The 16,114-nt window shown below is 35.2% G+C and overlaps 1 long non-coding RNA gene across 1 annotated transcript; it reads left to right on the top strand.

Moving 5' to 3' along the window:
* The first annotated feature begins 771 nt into the window (after positions 1-771).
* LOC110692586 lies at positions 772-7,136 on the top strand. The gene is made up of 3 exons (XR_002505486.1): positions 772-864; positions 951-1,200; positions 6,844-7,136. It is a non-coding gene; the product is annotated as an uncharacterized LOC110692586 (long non-coding RNA).
* Positions 7,137-16,114: the final 8,978 nt, after the last annotated feature.

The raw sequence follows: 16,114 nt of genomic DNA, 5'->3' as shown, positions 1-16,114 counted from the left end.
TTACTAATAAATCATAAACATTAAATTTTAAAGTAATAGTATAAAGTAAATATATAAATATAAATATTGAATATACAAATTATAAAACATAAATATTCAACTTATAATTATAAAATTCATAACTTAATAACTTATAACTTATAAGTTATAAACTTATAAGTTACCTTATAAAACTTATAATTATAATTTTATAACTTATATACATTATAAACTTATTAATTTATAATGTTGTCATAAAAAAAAAAAAATAAATAAATAAAATTTGAAAACTACACCAGCCCGCAGGCCGACACGTGGCCGGCACAGCACGAGCCCGCCAGGCACGAGGATCGTGCCGTGCCGTGGGCTGGCCTGTGAAAATGTCCGGCACGGCACGACACGAACCAGCCCGTGGCCCGCCAGGCACGGCCCGCGGCGGCCCAGCCCGGCACGGTGCCCAGGATTATGCACTTGGGTGCTGTTCCACATTGGGAAAAAGAGCAAAGTACCATTTTCCACTTCTAGGAAGTCACTTTATCTGTTGCCAATTGGCTTTAAGGCGAAGCCTCACTTAGTCTTATCCTAGATTGTTGCAAATTGTGATTACATATTTCATCTTGTTGCTATAAGATAATACTCGATTTCTTTATGTGACACTAGTTTTGTTTTAGTTGCATTTGTATGTGTTGCCATTCACTGGCCCCTGAGGAGATCATGGATTGGACACTAAAATGAGTGTTTTGCCAGACAGATGATTTTGATGCTGATGTGCATTTTCTTCTCCAGTCTTTTTGAAAATTTCTTTGCTTGTCTACCTTTTTTTAGGTACAAAGACGTATTGCACAAAATTGTGAGGCTGCTCGCAAAAGTCGTATGCGGAAAAAGGTGGGAAGAGAAGTGTTACAAATTTAATGAGTTGTGGTACTTGTTTTCTGCTGATCTAATTCTTCTTGGAAATTTGTTATTTATAGGTCTATATTTAGCAATTAGAGTTGAGCCATTCAAAATTGATGCAAATGGAGCAAGAGCTTAAACGAGTGAGATGACAGGTATGATGATAATTGACATAATTCTCATTGCCCTTCTAATCTATTTTAGATGTGTTTCCTAAAGATTGCATATTTAATCAAAATGCTAAACACATCCTTGAATGGTTGATTCCAGGGTACGCTTGTAAGCAATGGTATTGACCCGCTTCCTTTCTCTGCCACTATAATTCAGGTTTGCCTTCCAATATGTCTGCTTCTAGCATTCTTCTACTTAAAATTTCTGTCTTTTGATAAGCTGCTAATTCAATTAGTTGTTTGTGTAATATATAGCTGCAAATTAAGTCATTATTTTAAGAATGCACGTATTTCTCATTCAATCATTTAAAAAATTAAAAAATAAAAAAACTGCTAAGTGGAGTAAGGTTTAATAAATTAAAACAGACCAGTCAAGAGTCTTTTGAATAATAACCTTCTTATTTGTTGGTGTTATTGGTGTTGTTGGGATATGTTTTTTTAATAGTTTAAAAATGATGAATACACCCAGCTATGGATTGTTGCATTATACTATAATGTCATCGGGTTTGATTCAATCATTTTCAATTTTAAATTCGAGTCAATCCGACGTTGTTTTAGCACCAGATTGAAGGTTTTATACTACATGTGAAGTCATGCTGGGAAATTCTGTGTGCATATCCCAGAGTGTTCCACTGTAGTTACTAGTTAGATAATGATGCAGCTACTCTTTTACGGATTGTCAATGAGCTATCTTCTGACCTTCAGATGTTCCATAGTAGTTAGTTATTTCGGCTATTGCATCTTCTAGGGATTGTCAATACACTATCTTCTAACCTGTAAAGAACTTGAACCAGACCTTTATAATATTTTTACTTTAGAGTCTGAAGTATTAGTGAATAATAGTGTGGTTAGATTAGTGGATTACTATGTAAAGGTCGTTCTAGCTATATAAGAAACCCCTGATTCAATTGTCCTTAGCATACGTAACGACCACTGCCCGTTACGAATAAGAAAGGCCATCCGTAACGGCCGCATACGTAACGACCACTGCCCGTTACGGATGGGCAGTTTTTGCCCGTTACGGATGGCCTTTTTTCCACTAGTGAATATTGTAAAATTATAACGTAAGTAAAAGGAAATATAAGTAAAATTACAATATTCCAGCACGCCTTAAAATCTCATAACATACAATATTTTTAAGACTATCTCCATCCATGTGGTTCATCCGCAGAGGGATTTATCAATATATGAACATGTTTACCTTTTTTAGCACGAGACAGTGCAACATATAATTGACCATGAGAAAAGACCGGTTGTGGTAAATATATGCCAACTCTATCAAGCATTTGACCTTGAGACTTGTTAATAGTCATTGCAAAGCTTAGGTTGATTGGAAATTATTTGCGAGTAAACCTAAAAGGGTACTTGTCCGTAGCTGATGGCTGTAATGGGATCCGAGGTATAAAAACACATTGGCCGCAGTGATGTCCCACAGTTATTTCAGCATCAATAACATTGGGGAAAAAGGCTCTGCATACTAATCTGGTACCGTTGCATAAGCCTGATGTTGGATCTAAGTTTCTAAGAAAAATTATTGGACTGCCTACCTTTAAAGTCAAATGATGAGGCGGAAGGCCGGATGGGGCTAGGCTATTAAGAAATTCAGATGGATATTGTTCGGATGAATTATCTGTGCAGCTGTCGAAACTTTTGTACTCATAAGCTCTTCCTGGTTGTTGGTGCACTAAAAGAGAAATTTATCTTTGTAGCATGTTCATTTTTTGGAGTTAAAATAGCTCTTTTTGTTGCAGTCGAAGAATCGAAAGTTGTCTTCGAAATATCAGGGTAGATGCTTTTTGCTAAGAGTTCCAGAGATGAGTCTTCATTGTCATATGGTATGACTAAAGGTTTAGGAAGCTCTATATTTTTCCCATCTTTATAAGGGGGCACACCATTCCCGATTTGTAAGACAAGCTTACTAAAAGTTGGGTCATCGATTGCTCGCATGTTTTGAGTTAGATGGATTTTCTAGAGTGCGTACCATAAAGGAGACATCACAAAACTCGTTGCAATAACCTCATTCAAACTTCCTTTAGGTATAACAGGTAGCACTTGTCGGAAGTCACCACCAAAAACAACAACTTTCCACCGAATTTCAATTTGTTTGAACAGACATCTTGTAGCAATCTATCAAAGTACTCAATTTTTTGACGCTTTGCTATTGGTGCCTCGTCTCATATAATAAGTTTTGCAAGACGAATAAGTTGTCCTAAAGCACTTTGTTTGGAAATACTTGGACTTGGAACCTCATCAACATCTAAAGGTATTTTGAATCGAGAATTTGCAGTTCTACCTCCAGACAGACCAGATGCAGAAATACCAGAGCTCGCAACTGCTAAAGCAATGATTCCTTTTGCTCTTACATTAGCGAGTAATGCAGAATATAAAAAAGTCTTTCCTGTACCACCAGGGCCGTCAACAAAGAAAGCTGCCGGCTTATTATCAAGGACTGCATTGTAAATTATGTTGTAAGAAATTTTCTGTTCACTATTAAGTAAATTGACAGCATTTATTTCTTCGGGATGAATAGGAATCTGGATCTCTTCTTCGATTTCTTTCATTCCTTTCGCTAAGTCATCTTCTTCAAGCTCTAACAATCCAAAATTGTAGGTGTCAAAAGACTTTCCCATTGACTCAACAAGGTAACAAATGCTTTTTCTAGTTAATCTGCGAGCCTTTTTTTGTTCGAAGGGAAGTTATGGTTATAATCTTCAGAAAGATATGGGTAAAATTTTTCCCACAGGCAGTTTGGATCATCGGGATTGCAGTATACCAACAATGTAGCAAATAGTCGTCGTAAGGCAAAAGGCATTTGACTTTGGGAAGCTTCTTGTAGGCACTTATCTATAGAATCGTCTGCTTCAAGTAGACCTCGTTGAAATGCTGCTTCTCGGAATGAAGAATATCTTACGTTATTGAAGGTCAGCAAATGATCAAAAGAGGTTGGACCACGAACACTTGTGAGCAGTAACCGCAAATAAAAACGTTTACCTTCTGCTGGATTTGCATGTACAACATGTCTGATCGTAGTAGTTGTCGTTTGACGGTGTCGCCAAATTTTTTCACTTTTTTTGGCACGCCATGTGTAATGTTGAGGAAATTCTTGGTACAATAATGTGCGAGCAAAGCTATCAACTTGATTCATCTCAAAAAAAGCAGTTAGCATAGTTCGTTGTCTGCATGAGTCAGATGCAACAGTCTGTAACCTTTCTTGTGAATGGAATGTCACAGTTTTCATATTTGGCAAATGTACTTGCAGAGAAACAACGTTTGGATGTATACCATTCAGCGGAAATCTGAAAATACGCCAAGCAGCTTCTGGGGGCGATATCTATCGCGCTGTCTGAAAGGAAGAGATTTCATCACCTATGCTTATGTTTTCGGGATTAGATAAAGCAAAAACAACCCGATCGTGACCTTTGTATATATACTTATACAGATATTTAACTGCCTTTATTGTAGAGCACACTTCTACATTTATATGGCAGTCATATTTTGCTAGTAAATACGGATTATATGGTATTACCCACCTATTATCAAGTCGTACTCTGCTTACCAAATATTTTTTTTCCATCATTATGACGTCGGTATATAGGGTATGAATTATGACCTGTCGATGTCGTTTCAGAAAAGCTTCGAGGGTAATGATTTTTACACTTTCCATCTCGCATGCATACATTTCCCGGATTATCATTTCCACAAGGGTCATGCATCATATTCTTTAAAACAGCTTCATAAAGATGAGGGTTAGTCTTTTGTTCGGGTACCTCTGCACAGACATGCTCATCGTATTGGTTTGAAGTTCTAATCTTAGATGCTGAATCTAAAATGATGAGAAAGTGTACATGTGGTAATCCTCTTTTTTGAAATTCAATTACTTAAACATATGCTGCAACCTCGCCAAATAGTTTCTTTTGGACAATATCTTTTTTCAATTCTGCTAATTTTGCGTGGAAAACTCTTGCTATTAGATCAGGTCTGTTTTGCACTTCCTCGTGAAGTAGCATTTCATCTGTAATTTCAGGCCATGAAGGGTTGCAGGTCATGGTCAAGAAAATATCAGATTTTCCGTAGTGCTTAACTAAAGACATCGCATCAAAATATCTGCGCCTCATATCTCGTAGACCACCAATAAACGAAGGAGGGAGAATGAATCCATGCCCAATATTTAATCCATGCGATACACCAGTGTTCAAGCTGTCGAGAATACCTTGGTAAAGTTTAACTCTAATTGTCTCTTGGTTTTGACGAATAAAATCCAAACGCGAAGTTTCGATTTTGATGTACATATCAACAATGTACTGTTGTAATAAGCGCCCACATCGCAGAAGAAAGGAATTATCTCGTATACGAATCTGTAATCGGTAGCAATAATACTCTCTACAGGAAACTTTTTTTTTCAGACGTTGATGAGTGAATTCCTATATAAAAAAACAAAAGATAAAAAATAAGTGGTGTTTTTTTTATTTATTAAAGTGAAATTTTTCTCGGGTAAATTATTTACTGGAAATTTTTCAGCTTCTAGAAGATCATCAACAGTTTGGACAAGAACTTCATTTACTGGAAATGTGTGACATTCCTGTCTTTTTAGATATTTTGTTATATATCTATATATCTGGTCTATGCCAACCAGTTTGGCCGTAAGGAAATAAAATCGGATACTGTAATGGATCGTAGCATCCGTAGTAATGCAGAATACGATGGTGTGCACCTGAATGTGCACGAACCACAATATCGCGTTGCAGCGGAGCAGACGTGCCTACATCTTCCAACCAAATTGCTGCCACTTGGGAAGAATTAGGTGCATTGTGAGTACGTTGGTCTTGATCTGGATCAGATCGGATTATAATGTGACTTGTGTCAACCATATTAACATCTTTAAGTGACCGGAAAAATTAAGCATACGGATTTAGCTCCATTAAGTGCACTAATTAGCCGATCACACGTGGATCAAGATCCGTAAAAATTGATACACGATGTCGGTACTCAACATCTGTGTCATAGAAATATAGCTGCAAATATCGCGGTTGTTCATCATTTCGACGTATATCATTTATGTTATGATATACTTGCCCTTGGACTCTAAATGTGTAAATACCATGATGTCTTTGCGCTAATTCTTAATCCTTCTTCACACCCAAAGATGTAAACGCAAACATATTGTTGTACAGAATAATATATTTACGAAAACTCTCGAAGCTGTTGTCCAATGACAGAAATAGGTTACGCAAACTATCTGGCATATGGTTAGGAGCAAGTCGAATCTCCCCTTGGTTGCAACATAGGTTAATTGATTCGTCCTTAAATAGCTTTGCTCCACAATACTTACAAAGCGTAGGCACAGGTAGAACGTATGCATATTTTGGAGGTCTTTTCATGTTATTTGTTCTGATTGTATTTGACATATTCAGTATTTTAAAATAATAGGAAAACTAATTAAACAAAAGCAATGCATAAGAATATATGTAAAAAATTAAAATAGAAAAAACAGACACTTTATTTTGATCACTCCAAAAAGAAATGCAGGCATATAATAAAGGGACGGAGAGAATATAATTTTGAGTGCAAAGCAAAGCTTTTTCTTTCTAAGAATTTATATGATTGAGGGTCATTTACATACATTATTTTGTACTTCTAATGTTTCATGATTAATTTATAGAATAAGCTCAAGATAAGCACTTATCTAGGAATATATTAGAGGTGCACTTGTATAACTATTATTTTTTAAAACTTTATCAAAGGTGCTTTAGGAAAATGATTTTACTGGAATTGTCTAAATATTCCGTATTAATTTAAACAGATTGAGGGATTATTGTGGTCATTGGATGTTGTCATCTTCGGCTTGTTTGACGGTGGTGTGGAAGTAGATTACAAGTTATGCCTTCAATTCGCAATCTCCTATTTTAATTCAGAAACTTATGCTCCATATACGAGTAATTATTATTTGTATATGACCAAATTAGATGCTTTTGCACATTATTTAAGTGACTCATGTTGGGTATTAAATTATTTATTTCCTTTTCTTTATTTGTCCGAAAAAAAAGCAAAGGATCCCAATGGAGTTTTGTCTTTCGCTAATATTGTATCCTAGAAAACGACACACTTTAAAAAAGAAATGTTGATATGAGATACTCTCTCCGTTTTTAAGTACTTGTTTTATTTCAATTTTTTGCACTATTCATTTGTCCTACTTTGACTAATGTTTGTGATTTATACATAAGAAAAAATATAGTCTCGTTGGTACTTTTTGGAATCATCTCAATGAATAGATTATTAATTTTCAATTATTAGAATTTATATGTATTGATAATTAAAGAAATTAGTGATCAAAGATTAACATCGACATGCGTGTCCAAGAGAAATGAAGCAAGTATTTAAAAATGAAGGGAGTATGAAATTAAAAATATGTGAACTAATAAGTTTGTAAGTATTTTTTTTTTGGTAATGTAATATGGTTAGCTATTTTATAAAATCTATAGTTCTCTGCTTGAACTTTTCATATAAGTTGTCACTTTATTACTCCCCTTAGTTTAATTATAGACAATTTAGTTGACTTAAATAAAGTAACAGGTAAGTGGGATAGTTGGAGTATTAAAAAATTGTAAAAGAAAGATAGTAAGGTTAATAATTTATTTAAAAGTAATGACTATGACAGGGAAATTACAATAAAATAAGTACCAATGAGTTTGGCCGGAGACCGTGAGAGGAGAGAGATATAATATCTTACTATAGCTTTTTTGCCAAAAAAAAAGAAAGTGTAACACTTATTAAAACACAGACGTAGTGTATGTAAGACATTTAGGTGATCAGATACGTGTAAAGTAATTTGAAGTATTAGTATATGCACGTACTTTAATTATTCATGTAAATTTTGCTTAACCTTGGTCGTCGGCCCATTTTGGAAATTATATTATTTTAACGTTTTTCTTTATTTGTTTGAAAATACAAAATAAGCAAAGGGTCCCAATGGAGTTTTGTCCTTTGCTATTATTCTACCCTAGGAAACGGCACACTTTAAAGAGGAAATATTGGCATAAAATGTCAGATTGTAGACATGTGATCAACGATCTTGTTGTTAATATAAGGACAAAGAATAAATAACTAATAAAGTTATGCTCTCAACTTTTATTTGTGCTTTTGTTTTCGTATAATATGTGTCTTGTCTATTAAAAAAATTTCTTTTAAACTCGATTTTTTTTCTTTTCATTTTCCTGTTTTCCGTCTTTCTTATATATTAGTCGACATTTAATTTTATTTTCAATATAAAATACCGGAATCTATAGTTTGCAAATTGGTAAAATGAGAATTCATAGTTATTAAGTTTGTTAGTGGTTTTTTTTATTTTATATATTTTTTTTTGGTAATATATATAATACGTTTATCTACTCTTTAAAATCTATATTTTTCTAGATGAATTTTTTATATAAGTTGTCACTTTATTAATTCCATTAGTTTAATTATATAAATTTTGGGAACTTGTTGTTGTATGTCGGTATGCATGTTTAACTTATAATGTAATATATATATATATATATATATATATATATATATATATATATATATATAAATAATTTACCGTACTTCCTTTTTTTTTTTAAATAAACCTATCATTAAAGATGAAGAGGTATTCATTAATTGGGAAGTAAATGATTAACCAAGTTGTCATTCCTATTGGCAGTAATGATGAAACATGGGTCATCCGTTTTATTCAATTTTTTGTATAGATTATCGGCTTGTAGCTATTTGTACTTGTATTTATTTCTATTTTGACTAATCTCAGTAGTTAGAGTATTTTTTGTAATTGCATGCAACACCTTTAATCTATAAAATTGTAGTAAGCTCTCTTTTCTATTTTTCATTGTCTTCCCAACTTAGGCACCTACTTTGTCTTATGTAAATACCTTTATAAATAAATAAAACAAAAAGTCTTTCATTTAGAAATCACATACCCTTTTTAAAATCATGCAAATCATCATACTCATGAAATTATCATTTCAGTATAAAAATGTACGACCCCAAAAAATATGTTCATATTTTAAGTGTTATTTTGGAAGCTAGAATCTCTGCTGTGAATCAAGAATTGGGTAGCTTATTACTGTTAGGAGTGAGTTTTAATTTTAATCTTATTTTTTTAAACTTAATTTCTAAGTTTTCAGAAGCCATGTTTTTCTAATACTACATGCTTTGTATTAATCTCTCGTCAGCATAATTTGTTGTGACATCGTTACATCATTTTTCTAAAAACCTACTCAAATCCTAGGATGTTCCAATTTAAATAAATGGATTTATTTTACAAACGTAAAAAAACAAGAAGAAAAAAATGGAAAATATTAATACTTTCTTTTTTGTAAAAAAAAAGGAAAAAAAAAAAGACGAAGACCAAACATGAACAAGACACGAATTCTTGTTTGTCCTACCCTTTGCAAGAATTATAAATAAAAAAAAAAGTTGATTTAGGTGCCTGGTATGGTAATTTTAATTAGTGGTTAGTACGTGTCTTTGTAGCCTGAGGGGGTGTTTTTAAATTATAACAGTATGAGAAATCAATTAGCCAACTCAACAGCAGAATAAATTTATATACAAATAACATACCTCGTATAGTCCAAATAACTATATCTAACTTTTTTTTTAAAAAAAAAGGAAAATAAAAAAAAAAGTCATAAACATTACAGTACAAGAAAAATGTTTTTTTTTTTTTTTTTTTTTTTTTTTTTTTTTTTAAAGATAAAGGATAAAGATAAAAGAAAAAAAATAACTAAATGATGCAACTTGCAGGTCATCAGGTGGGGGTTTGGGACTTGAGTGGAATTTCCTCAAAACAAGTTAATGTACCACTACCCTTTAGCCCCAAACCAACAATTCTCTTTTCTATATAGTATAGATTTACATGTTATTGGACTTGGTGATGACTCTCAAAGCATAATAAATCAATCAACAATAATTATTCAATCAACCAAACATATCAATTTAATTCTTGAATAATTAGTGACCACATATTATTTAATGTTGAACCCTTTTTAATTCTACCTCAGTGTCAAAGACACCTTAAACGCATAGAGCGCCAAAAATCCTATCCCTCGGTGTTAAAAACACCTTAAGTGCACAAAGGCACCAACATACAATTTATCCCTTGTGTACATAGACACTTATATAGCTCCTTCCTCATGCTTAAAGCATCAATAAAAAATATTTGAACCATAATAAAATTCCTTTTCAATATTCCAAACATAATTAAACATGTAGTTTAATTAATCATGCATTCTAACATGCCATAAATAAAAGTGTAGTTCAAACACAACATGCCCAAAATATAATTTTTCAATCCATAAACCATAAAAAATAATCCATGCTTCACAATTCAATCACCAACACCATTAATTCACAATTCCATACATAAACCTTAGCATGATACTACTTGTAATTGATTGAAATCAAGCCTAGCATGATTCTACATCATCAAAATATGCTAAGTACTCGAACGTACTTTGAGTACGATCTTAAAATCGCCATGACTAGTAGAAATTGCTTACTTCGAAGTCTCCTACACATTAAAATCATAATAGAGTATTAAAATCCACTTTAAACAAATTTCCAGCAATATATACTATTTTAAAACCCCTCATAATTTAATTAAAGTAAGCTGAAATTATATTTAAAACACCATAATTAAGTCTCAATTAATGGGTAATTAAAATTCCTTCAAGAAACATAATATTAAGTGTTCTACATAAAATTCCAGCACTTTATTTTAATTAAAACTTGTTGTAATTAAGCCTTAAAACACTTAAAACAAAGATCCAAACCAATATACATCATAACCCTTCAATAATTCATAAACCAAGAACCTAGGGTTTCAAAAATTGGGGCTTTTTTTTTAATTAAAATCAAATCTGAAAATAAATTGACATAATAATTATAATCATACATCAAACATCAAACCCCAAAACTCATAATTTACACTTAGATTAAGCATAGATTAAATTAAAATAATAAAGCTAAGTTTTTTTATTTTTATTTTTTATTTTTTTTATACACTCGAAAAAAGGGGGAAAGAGAAGGCAGCCACCGGCTGCCGGCAGCGGCGGCCACCTGCTCCTGGCGGCTAACGTTGCTGGCAGCGGCGGCCACCTGCTGCCGGTGGCTGGCAGCGGTGGAGGGGGGGCGGAAAAACAGGGCTGCCGAAAAAAAAGAAAGGGAAAGGGGAAAAGAAAAAGAATGAAAAAATAAGGAGGAGAGAGAGAGAGAAGTTTACCTTGGGTTTTTCTCCACTCTAGGCAAAGTTGATTTGCCTCATAAGTGGGATATTTATACCCTTTCTCAACCAATCCCCTTTTCCCTAAACTTTCCTCTTTTAGTTTTTCCTAATCCCTTCCCTAATAAAACTTGTTAAAATTAAACTTTCTTAAAATAAAACCCCAACTTTTATAAATAAAGAAATTAAATAAACTTTCCTTTTTTAAAAATATTAGTTAAAATGCCATAATTAAAATATTAAAATTATTTAAATACTTTATAAAATACATATTTTAAATAAAATACGTATAAAAATATGGGGTATTACAAGGAGGGTAAGAAACTTGTTTGATCCTTTTTTGTGTTCTAATGAGTATGGTGATGTGATGCAACCTAAGGTTGATGTTTTATTAACAGGCACCCAATATCAATTGTCAGGTTTAGAGTTTTGGACGGATATGTCAAACATTTGATAAGAAACGACAACAGTGGGTTAGGGAAATGGGGTTCGGGAGCCTATGAAATCTTGTTGAGATGTATCTGCCTAGGCAGTTGGCATACTTGCTAATGACACGAATTGATCCGTTTGGTAAGGTACTAATTGCTCCTGATGGGATGCGTATGAAGTTGTCTCCTAATCAAGTTCATTAGGTTTTGGGGATTCCTAACGGTGGGAAGGAAATACCAACTTGGAAAACACTAAATAGAGAAATGAAGGACAAGGTGATGCAAATTCGGAAACAGTATGGGAAGACGTGGGTGACTAAATCAAACCATGGTGGTAGGATGTACATAATTAAATGGTATTCCAGTGACTTCAAAAGTTTTGGAGCGTTTAGAAGGCCGGTGGGAGGTACATGAGGAGGAAGAGTTCAAGACGCTGTTTCTGTTAGTTGTTTTGGAGATGATATTAACTCCAACGCAATCTCCTCGGTTGGCTTCTGATCTGGTTCCTGCGCTTTGTTGTGTTGTACAAGCTGCTGAGTATGATTGGTGTGAATTAGTGCTTGAAAAGCTGATGGCTAGTGTCATGTCATTTGCACGTCGGTTTTACCGTGAAGGCTATGCTGGTAGATGTGGCAGATGTGTAATATTTATAGTGGTAACTCCCGTTATTTAGCTTTTAAGTTTATTATTTGGTTGATAAAAACAGTAGTGGTTGATACTAATGATACTGAAATTTGCATCTTGAATAGGTTTTCTACCTTGACAGGCTGCGTAGGGAGCCGGTTAGGTGGGGTGTATTCCCTATATTGAAGGTGTGGAGCATGAAACAGATATGGGCTGCTAGCAAGCTAGATCGGCCAAATACGGCTGGAGACTTTGGACATATAGGGGTAGGTGACATTGAATTTGGGTGATGCTTAATATTTATAATGTTTGTATTCTTGAGAACCATATAGGGGTAGCTGACATTGAATTTGGGTAGGTGCTTAATACTTAAAATGTTTGTACTCTTGAATTTGTGACATTGAACAGGTGTTGGATGTTGCATATGGTGAGACTCATCCAAAAGATGCCAGAGATAGTAGTGGACCAGGAATCCAGGATGCTTCTTCTCTTTATGTGTCGTATTCTCCTAAATGTAGAGCACGATGTCGATACACAAAGAAGAAAATTGAAAAGGAATCCACACCACATTTTTTCAATATGGATGAAGATGAACCTGGTTTGGTTGACACCCGGGTACTGAAGAAATGCTGCATCAGTAGAATAAACAATGATAATAACTCTGACAAGATTTCAGCAACACCAACAGAGGCTTATACATCTGAGGATTCTGGGAAATTTCATGAAAACGGTGGAACACAACCTAGTCCCCCTAATGGATGTGTTTGTTAGGTTTGTTCTTGCTTCTCCCATCTTTCATGTTTCATCTATATCAATATTGTAAGCGAACTGTGAAATTCTTTTACTTCTATCTTTCATGTTCTGCCCTTGTTCTTCTCAGGTGGATCTCAACAGATGATTTGTCCCTGCTAACATCCTTGGTATGTCTATATGCAATAATGTTTATCATGTGTATGTACTATTTGTAATTTTTTTGTTTTTCATCCTTTAATGATCACTTTGGCTCTGTATATGTAAGCTTTCTAAATGGACAACTGGTTCTTGTAATTGGCACCAACGAGAGTTCCTTCCAGGACTTGTATAGTGATCGAGGGTTGAAGTAGGTTGTTGGGACTACTAACCCTAACCAAATTAGAAATTTATAATACCTAAACTTACACTAAACTAGTTAGTGGCAAGTAAAGGGTCGAATCCAAAAGGACTAAGTGTATCAATTTGTGCTAATTAGACTACTAGAAAAGCTTGTGAGATAGAGAGAGGTTGAACTAAACACAACTAAGAACAAATAACTAAAACTAGGGAAAGTGGAATCCAATTACATCAATACATTCAATAACATCATACAATTAGATGAAAATGACCTTGATTAGGAACAATCAACACATTTAACTCACTCTCGCACAATTAAGCATGTTAATTATCCTACTAAACTAATTCACTCTCGTGTAACTAGCCTAGCAAAGATATGGAAGAAATTAGGGCTCTCAACCAACTCACTCTCGCACAATCGATTGAAAGCACAATTAATAACATAGAATCAATTAGCTAGAAAGATTCTAATCCATAAAAGCATCATCCATACACAATAATCAAGAAACAATTCCATACTAATCACAATCAATCATTCAATTTATTAACATAACCTTCATCCATTTCCCTAGAACAAAATCTAAGCTAACATAATGAAGAAATACATGAAAAACAAGGTAAAATAAGAATAAAAACAAGATTAAACAAATAAACTAATTAATCTACTCAAATCAATAAACAAAAAGCAAAAATTAAGAATTAAGAAAGAAATAAAGATGAGAGAAAGTTAGAAAATGTTCATTGAATAGATGAGAAGAAGTTCCACAAAGTTGCTTCTTCAACCTCTCAAAAACTCCATGGAAATCCAAGCTTTCTCTCTCTACACTACTCCTAAACTAACCCTAAGAGAGAGAAAATAAAATAGGCTAAACTAATCTAATCTATCTAAATTAAAATGTTGATTGATAAGTTCTTTTGAAAATGACCCAAAGAGGGTATTTATAATCTGAATTGCTAAACATCGCCCGCGAATCTCCACATAAAGCCCACAAAATTAGAGTGAATTGTCACTTTTGCCCTCAAAGTAAAAAACACAATTTCTTCTCTCAATTCTCTACTTCCACTTTCTCTCTCTAAAAAACTTTCCGAGCGATGTCGAGGCGGCCCGGCAAGGAAGTGGCGGCACAGGCGGCGGGTGGACAGCGGTTTTCCGGCGAGAAGGTATTTTTTATTAATTTTGTGTTTAAAAATTAAAAAAAAAAGGTCGGAGGCGGTGGCGGCGCCTAGGCCAGACGCCACCACCACGGCGGCGGCGTCTAGCCCAGACGCCACTACCACGGCGGCGGCGCCTAGGCCAGACGCCGTGACGGTGGCGGTGGCGTCTGGCCCAGGCGCCAGAACCACAGGTTCCTCATGATCCAAGCACGACGAGTTGAACATGTCATGAAGTACGTGGGTAGCACTACGAATGACTGAAGGGTGGCTGGAGGACACTTGGTCAAACATCGAACGAAACTGCTCCAACTCCTCCTGTTCACGGTTGACTGTCGGTGGAACAGCATGCTCTCCGATAACGAGCGTCCGCCAGAATGGATGAACCTGATCAACATGGAACGACGCCCTATCTTGCGTAATTACGCGGTGAATGGTGCATGCACAAGGTAGTCCATGAGTCACCGATATAGCACATCCGCACCGAATAGCCACTTCATCACCCAACTCCCTCATCCTGGTGTGCTCGCTCAGAATCAACCCCAAGCAGTAGTGTGACACACGACCATGGAGAATCTTAAATATGAAATGGCTATACATCGTGCCATGTCGCCGTCTGGAGTCCTCGAGAGAGTTCTTGATGCCGTTCCTCTGAGTATCAATAGCCTTGTTTATTCTCTCGAACAGTGTATCCAGAGCAGAGGTGGAAGAATCAATCCAGTCCTTCAGAGCTCTATGAGCGCTCTCAACTCTACATGTAGTAGTGTTTCCAAAATGAAGAACTTGGTTTGTCCAATATTTGACAAACTTTTCCCTCTGAGGCACCCACTGCTGCATCACATAGTCTACGATTGCCGGGCACCATTGGTATGCATCCTTGAAGTTATCCAAGGCTCGGTCGTACTCTGCCTCCGTGGTAGCTTGCAGGATCTTCCGCCACTTACCATTTACCAATCTCTCTGCTGAATCTAAGTTCTTGTTGAAAAGGTTGTAGGCTTTGACTTTCACGCATTTGTTGATGTGCCATGTGCACAGTAAATGGCTCGACTCCGGAAACAGCTCCGCTATAGGGGCAAAGAGACCTCCCTCACAATCGCTGACGATGGCCGATGGCTGAACACTTGGGCCGATGTAATTTCTCAACTTCTCCAACACCCAACGGTAACTCGCAACCGTCTCATCCTTCATAACTGCATAACCAATCAAAAAGTTCTGGTTCGTTGGAGTCATCCCAACCATCTCAACCAGTGGAAACTTATACTTGTTTGTCTTGTACGTTGAATCGATCAGAATCACAGATGGCCAAGACGAAATCATATCAGCACAATCAGGATGCACAAGGAACAAATGAGTCACCTCCGATGTGTCTTCATCAGATTCAAACCAGTACAGGTAACCACGTGCTTGTGCCTGGTGTAGAAGCTGCTGTATAGGGTTCCTTCCCTCTGACCGTTCAAACCTCAATTTATGTCTGACGTTGTAGATGTGTCTTCGGTTTGGCTGGTCTTCAGGAAATTTCTCCAACA

Source organism: Chenopodium quinoa, unplaced genomic scaffold (assembly GCF_001683475.1).
Source record: "Chenopodium quinoa cultivar QQ74 unplaced genomic scaffold, ASM168347v1, whole genome shotgun sequence".
NCBI lineage: Eukaryota > Viridiplantae > Streptophyta > Magnoliopsida > Caryophyllales > Amaranthaceae > Chenopodium > Chenopodium quinoa.
This window is presented reverse-complemented; position numbering and strand designations above follow the sequence as displayed.